The sequence below is a fragment of the Triticum aestivum genome, chromosome 1D (assembly GCF_018294505.1).
Source record: "Triticum aestivum cultivar Chinese Spring chromosome 1D, IWGSC CS RefSeq v2.1, whole genome shotgun sequence".
NCBI classification, from domain to species: domain Eukaryota; kingdom Viridiplantae; phylum Streptophyta; class Magnoliopsida; order Poales; family Poaceae; genus Triticum; species Triticum aestivum.
In genome coordinates, this window is record NC_057796.1 from 45,615,297 (window position 1) to 45,623,277 (window position 7,981).

The window sequence follows — 7,981 nt, forward strand, 5'->3', positions numbered from 1 at the left end:
CAACTCCTTAAGTGCCTTCATTGTACTCTCCTTTGACGCGACAAGCTCACGGCTAAGCATGTCCATGTCACGTACCGGTAGCTGCTGCTGGATCGGTTCTGGAGATGGGTCTCGTACATACGCCTAGCAAGTCAAATATTTGAAATCATCAATAATGAATGGTTAGATGATATATGTATATATGCATGTGTTTGCAATGCTCATGGATGTTCTTGTAATCTTACCTGGTTGGTGCTCGTTTTGCCTTTGTCAACTTCATAGGCTGAGAAGTTACACGAGGACTGGTAGTTGCTGTTATAGCTAGTCATGGCTGGAACTTCAAAATAATAACAAGTATAGGTTATTATGACAAGAACCAAACACTCATGGGAAGTGATCTAGTGCCAATCACTACAAAGACCCTACAATAACATGGATGTTTTACTCTCTTCCTTTACCAAAGACCCTACAATTTAGCATTACGAACACTACAATTTAACAATTTAACGCTACAATTTAGCATTAGGAACACTACATTAATTAGGAATAGTGGCGATTCCAGTAGGGAGGCTTCAATAGGCTTAAGCCTACCCTCCAAAAATCATATTTAAGCTAAACATACCATTTGACAAGTATATTCTCGTGGTTTACATGCAACAACTGCAATGCATTTGCTAATTAGACTTAGGGAATTTGTGTTTTAAGCCTTCTCTCCAATATCCTACTAGATTCTCCATTGATTAGGAACACTACATTAGGAACACTACAGGAGGCGAAGATGGAGGCGATGAACCCTAGCAGTTCGTTGCTTCCGCCGCCGTCGAAGAAACCCTAGCTCAAAACGAACTGAAATCCAATCAAATTGGAGGGCAACGAGCGGCGAGAGAGGGAGAGAGGGGGAGAGAGCGGAAGATTACCTAACCACCGGCGAGAGAGAGAGAGAGAGAGAGGGCGGCGAGATAGGGAGAGGAAAGGGGAACAAGAGAGAGGGAGTGGGGTGAGGTTGTGTTGCCCTGGTTTTGACCCCCAAGGCCTCCTAATACTTGGGCTTGGCCCAACGCTATAAAAAAGATCACCACATAAAAAACTAAAAAGAAAAAATGGTTAGTATTTTCATTTAAAATGATAAAATTTAATAAAAATAAACTATAATATACTATAAACATTTGGAAGTGTCAAACTACATATTTGAAGGCTCAAAACTACATATTGCAAGTTCCAAACTAAAAAGGAAAAGGTAAATTTGAAATCTCAAAGTACATATTTTAAAAATTGTCAGTATTTCCATTTAAAATAATATAAATTTAATAAAAGTAAACTATAATATACTATATAAAGATCACCACATAAAAAACTAAAAAGAATTTTTTTTGAAGTGTCATACTACATATTTGAAGGCTCAAAACAAAATATTTCAAGTTTCAGACTAAAAAGGAAAAAAAATTGAAGTCTCAAAGTTCATATTTTAAAAATTGTCAATACTTCCATTTAAAATAATATAAATTTAATAAAAGTAAACTATAATATACTATAAAAAGATCACCACATAAAAAACTAAAAAGAAAAAAATTGAAAGTATCAAACAACATATTTGAAAGCTCAAAACTATATATTTCAAGTCTTAAACTAAAAATTAAAAAAAAAGTAAATTTGAAGTCTCAAAGTACATTACTGACGTGGGTACCAACATTACGCCACAAATAAACATAATACTGCTGGCGTTCCATGCTATTCCATGCTAGCACTATATTACGCCTGGTACAAATTGTTGATCCCATATACTTCTCACGCTCACCTGTTTTACAATGCCACCACTATGCCCCTACTAATATCGTACCAAATAAGCCAACGCCACCACTATTTGAAAAAAATAGTGCCGGCGTTGGTTGAAAATGACGCGCCACCAACGAAAGTTGCAGCTAGCATTTTTTCCACTAGTGTTGGTGATGATGATGGCGACGAATCCTCCTCTCCAGTGCCCCGAATGGACTCCATATTAGCCCTCCCGATGAAGAACAGGAGGTGGCGACGACTCTGTATTGTACAACGCGATGAAAATTCTTCTCTTATTTTTTTCTCGGGGAAAAGGAATTTGTACGCTTGAGATTAGGGTCAACGGAGCCACATGGGCCCCACAAGGCATCTAGGTGCGCCAAGAGGCCCGGGCGGCTGCGCGTTGTTGCCTTGTTGGCAACTGGTGCCCCCCGGTGGATCTTCACTTTAGTATTTTTTATATATTTCATAAAAAATCAAATCTCCAATAAGTTTAGTCCAATTCCGAGAACTTCTATTTTTGCACAAAAAACAACACCATGACAGTTCTGCTGAAAACGGCGTCAGACCAGGTTAGTTTCATTCAAATCATGCAAATTAGAGTTCAAAACAAGAGCAAAATTGTTTAGAAAAGTAGATACGACAGAGACGTATCTGGGTTGAATAGGCACTCTAAAACAATTACGGATTAGCCTTGAACATATGCGAAATAAAACTAGGGTTTAATTTGTTAGGAATAAAACCTAAATATAGTAGGCTCAACACTGCTACCACAACATTGCTCCAAGTATCCGCAACAGTTGGCTCTCTCAAGTACTCCAGGCCAAACACTGCTACCACAGCATTGCAGAACCTATACATGGATTCTACACATGTGGACTCGCTCATGTGGATATACTCATCAACAAGATCACCGAGTATTCCGTATGCAAGCATCCGAGTAGCTCCAATGCATTTTTGATAAGAGGAGAAGTCAACCTTTCATAGGGAACCCTCCTTACATTCGAAATAGTTATCGTATGCCACCACCCGCTTCCAGATATGATTGAACAAATGTCTAGCTATCCGGAAGCGGCGCCGAAATAGGTTGTGCTTGAAGAGTGAGTCAGCAGACTGGACGGAGCACATGTGACTCGGCCGACGCATCCAGAGATTTCAGTTGGCCGGATATTCCTTCGAATTACAATAATAAACTTTTCAAAAAGAAAGAAGGATACTTTCCAAACTTTACACCGATGGTTTGCAAATCGGAAACCGTGCACGTCTAGTAATTATTCGCACACGGTGATTTCCTTCCAAAAGTTTACGGCATCTCCAACACGCCTTCACTTGGCACGCCTTCTTCTCCTTGGTACAAGCTCGACAAGAGAAACAGGGCACCGGCCTCCGCCGTCGTCGCGTTTCACCTCATCAATCGACGACCATGATGCAACCGCCGCTCGGCAAGAAGACAAAAGGGCGCGAATACAGAGAAGTGCAAGTTTGGGCTCTGGAAGAAGTTCTCCAAGCTCGCTGTGCTCTCCAGCGCCAACCTCGCCATCGTCATGTATTTCGAGGCCGGCAAAGGGTACACTTTCGGCAGCCCTTCCATCGAAGCCGTCCTGGGTCACGTCGGCTACAACGACGCCAATGTTCATGTTGCTGCTGACGATGTGGAGTGGGAGGCCCTCGAGGCATTGTGTCGTGAGATAGAGAAGAAAGGCATGGAGGTGGCCGCGGAGGCTGCCTCGATGAGCGTCGTCGGAAGAAGGTGGTAGGCGTGCATATGTAGGCCGGGAAGAGGTTCTGGTGGGAGGCGGACGTTGAGGCGCTCGGGGAGGCCGAGCTACAGGAGTTCGAAAGGCGCTCCAGCGCCTCAAGGACAACGTGGGCCACCGCACCGACAATCTGATGTCCGCTCTATTGTCACATTAGCTTTCGTAGGGCGGGCCATGCGTCCGTTATTTGCCCGTGGTCTTCGTTAATTGTGCCATCTGAAAAGAAAATTAATGTCAAAAGGTAGTCCCTTTTTAATTGCCTTTTGCTACACTGTATGATTACCAGGGACTATTTTATAAGTGACTTGAAACAATTGAGGAGTTAGGTGTTTCGAGAACCAAGATCAATGGACCTGTCTTCTACTTTTGTATTAAAAGTAAAATATTGTGTGCATGTGAATATGCGATCTTCGCTACAAAATGAAGTTTTCATCCGTCCAAAATCGCGAGGCACGTGTCTCCCATCCTACGAATGGCACACTAGTGCGCAGTTTTTCATGTATATTTTTAATACACAAAAAATAGGTACTCAACAACCTTTTTGGAATTACACGATAAATATTTCTGAATTCAAATTGAACACTTTTTCAGTACAAAATAGACTTTTTTCATAAAATGAACATTTTCAAATAAACAAAATTGATTAAAAATACACATCAACATTGAAAAAATGATGAACAATTTTTAAATACACATCGAATATTTTATTATTACATGATAAACATTTTTAATAGATGGTTAGAGTTTTAAAAAATACAAAATGACAAATATTAAAAAATTGTTAACATTTTATAGTATATGATGAATATTTTATAATACACTGTGAACATTTTTAATACAGTTAACACATTCAAAAAATACACAAAGAATACTTTTAGAAATATGTTATGAACACTTTTTAAAATGTGAATATTTTTTAAATACATGATGTACTATTTTTAAATACACCTCGAACATCTTAAAATATCCAACAAACATTCTTTTAAACGCACCGAACATTTTCTTAAAGCTGATGAACAAAGAAATAAGAGTCCTATATATTGAAGTAATGATAAGAAATATAAACGAAAAGGTAAAAAGGTAAATCTACTTAAAATAGGTGAACAAGAAAATAAAATAAAAACCAAATAAGGAAAAGGGACAAGAAAATAAAAAGGTTGTCGTCGAAGACTGGAAGCTAGAGCTATATATTCCGTACACGGCGTTTCAGCGCCCAAGCCCAGCTGCACTCGTTATCCTTGGCGTTGGCTTCGCTATGGGGATCCGTGAAAGGTGATTTGACTGTTATGGTGTGGGCGCTAGAAAATGGCGCGGGAGCGGAAAATACGGTATGTCACAGAGGTCTACGGTGCGGTCCCCAAAGCGCTGCGTGCTGGACGTTTCAAATTTGATGGGCGGCTCCGTCAGGATGTGCATCTGTCCCGTGGCTCAAGCCGGTTTGTGTGGAGATGAGCCATGGCACGGAATAATTGCACAGGACGTTAGGATTAATAATGCGAGCAGTGGCACGGAGAAAAACAACCCTGCATGGGACCGCAACAATATTTTGTGGGCTTGTGGTGCGAGCGCGGGGTCTTTAAAAAACACAGACGTTAGCAGGTGGTAGCCTGGTAGTTGTCCGCGGCGGCGACGGAGAATCACCGGCTGGCGATGGCGGACGACGGGTTGGAGTTCCTGTTGGAGGGCGGAGGCTCCAGAGCTGGCCGGGGAAAAGCTTGGCACCCGTCAGGCCAGGTGAAACAAACATTAGTAGCTGATTAACAATACTATCTGAACTGAATAGAAAACCCACCAAGAAGTCGAGCTTCCATTGCCTGTGGGTCCCAATAATGCGTTCATTCAGTGAGCAACAACGATTATTAATATGCTTTAGCAAAACTGCAATAAATAATTGGTAGGAGTACATGATAAAATGCTTAATAATTGATTAGGAGTACTAATTAATTGAGCATCGCCAAGCAAGACACCTCGCACATTTGTTAACGGTCATGCATGACATTGAGTAGCCGTAAGCAAACGAAAACGTCGCCTCAGCAGCTCTGCTTGTTTGGTAGCCCTTGTGATTCAGTTGATATGCACGTGCAATAGAAGATACACACGGAAGTTCATGGTGTTTTTGGAGGGATGACCAGTGTTATCTGGGAAAGTGCATGTAGTAGCTTGCAAGTTCCATGGGTGATGATTTCCATCCATGATACATGTGGGAACAGGACAACAGCTCGAGAGGCACATCATTTGGAAGTAGCATCAAGATGCACATTTTGTTAATTGATCGTGCATGGAGAGCTAGCCGTAAACAAACATGACGACGCCTCACCCAAGTCTCTGATTGTTTGGTAGCTTGGTGATTATTCATGGACATGGACATGCAGGTGATGTACTTGCACGGCTGCATGACTACGGTTCTTATGTGTCTCATCAGATAAACGTGGGAACTGGTGGAACACAATCTGCTCTTTTCAGGAATTGAGAAGTTTACCAAACAGAGCTACATCTTAGACGAGGATCACCAGTATTTTAACCGCAACAGGCAGACAAACAATTCATTCTTCAGCTTAGCATCAACCTGGAAACAAAGTAACATCCAAGCCGGAGTCTCTGCCTACTGCTACGGAGACAGGCAGAATGCAGCTTCAGATACATCCTACGTTCTAAACCACCTTGTACCACAGGGTAGCCTGGAAATATACACATAGGTCTCAAAATTTCTTCATGCCATGGATACACATGGGCGTTGTATGATTAGTACCATGCCTTAGAAATAGTTTCGACTTTGGTTTCCCGTATCGAGTTGCGTCCGAGTGAGTAGGGCAAAAGCATTAACATGGAATGGGAAAATCTGCCGGCGTCTCGAGGATATCAGACGATCTGTGTGGGTATTCAGGCCTTCAAGGGCTTGCAGACTGCAATGCTTCCTGGATAGATTTGTAACCGTCTCTTTCCAAACATTCTGCGAGCTCGGCATGTTGAAACGCGTCAAATCATCATCAACATTAGATCAATTCAGACAGGATTATTTTACTATACAGAGTCGTCGGGTTCATTTTGAGTGACAGTTATATGTTGTGAGTTGTGACCGAAGGCAAAAAAGCTTGCGGCTGCTGCGGTTTAGCAGAGTACTTATCCTAGAACTCGAAGAAATCACACAGGCCGGACTAGAGAAAAGGGGGAAGGAGGCAAGATCTGAGTGGCAACGAAAACAGCAATTAATACTAAATGACTGCGTGGGGGCACTACCAGAAAAACTTCGTTTGCCGACGGCCAATCTATGCCGACGGCACCCGTCGGCATAAATGCATCTATGCCGACGACCAAGGGCAGGCCGTAGGCGTAGAAAAGCCGTCGGCATAAATCCATATATGCCGACGGGGCCGTCGGCATATATGAGGCCGTCGGGACTGCTCGAGTTATGCCTACGGGGACCGTCGGCATAGGAGCGGCCATCGGCATAGCCCTTGCTGTCAGCGCTGACCGTTTGACGACGTTGAGGCTACGCCGACGGGTGGTAACGGCGGCCGTCGGCATACCCGTGCCAGCCCTATGCCGACGGCTGTGCCGTCGGCATAGACCTGGCCCATAACCCTCTGCCACGTCGTCGATCCGTGTGCTATGCCACGTCATCGATCTGTGGCACTGCACCTCCGTGTGTCCACAGATATGCCGACGGCCTAGCCGTCGGCATATATTTATTTAGTTTTATTTTAAATTTCGCTTTATACTACCTATGGCAAATATATGCCTACGGTATAGCCGTCGGCATAGGCCCATCTGCCACGTCATCGATCCGTGTGCCGTGCCACGTCATCGATCCGTGGGACTGCACCTCCGTGTGTGCACAGGTATGCCGACGGCCTCACCGTCGGCATACTATTTTTTTTATTTTTACTTTATTTTCTCATTTTTACTTTATTTTAGTTTTAGTTTTTGCATAAGATAATTATGCCTTATCTAAAAAACATACCCTGATTGTATGTCGATTGCCCCCCGTTACGAACGTCGTTATCGCCGTGTCACGGAGGGGGGAAACGGTCGACACGGAGGGAATTCTAGTTGGTGGGGGATTCGGGGTGTAGCTATGTCACCGAAACATCGCACGGGTCCCGATGCATATGTGAAAGTGTTCAGGCATGCGTAGACGCCCGTCTTAGGGCTCCGCGGTGTGCCCCCCTGCACGCAAAGCAGTGCCGCCGTCACTTGGATGGGGGCACACCCCGGAGACGCGTGCCGCTGCTTGGGACATGCCACCACACCACCCCGCATGTATGAGGGCCCGGTGCGACGCTCGGGTGGCATTGCTACCCCCCAGGGCCCCCGTCCCGCCTAACCCTGTAGCGTTTGACCACGGAATCTAGCCCTTTGACTTTGCACGGACGGGCTTTGAGCAGTGGACCTATCCACCCAGTTGTGGTAGGTCAGCCCATAGGAACACTTTGGAGCAACATCCGGGCCAGACCCACAGCAAGATCCCCTCC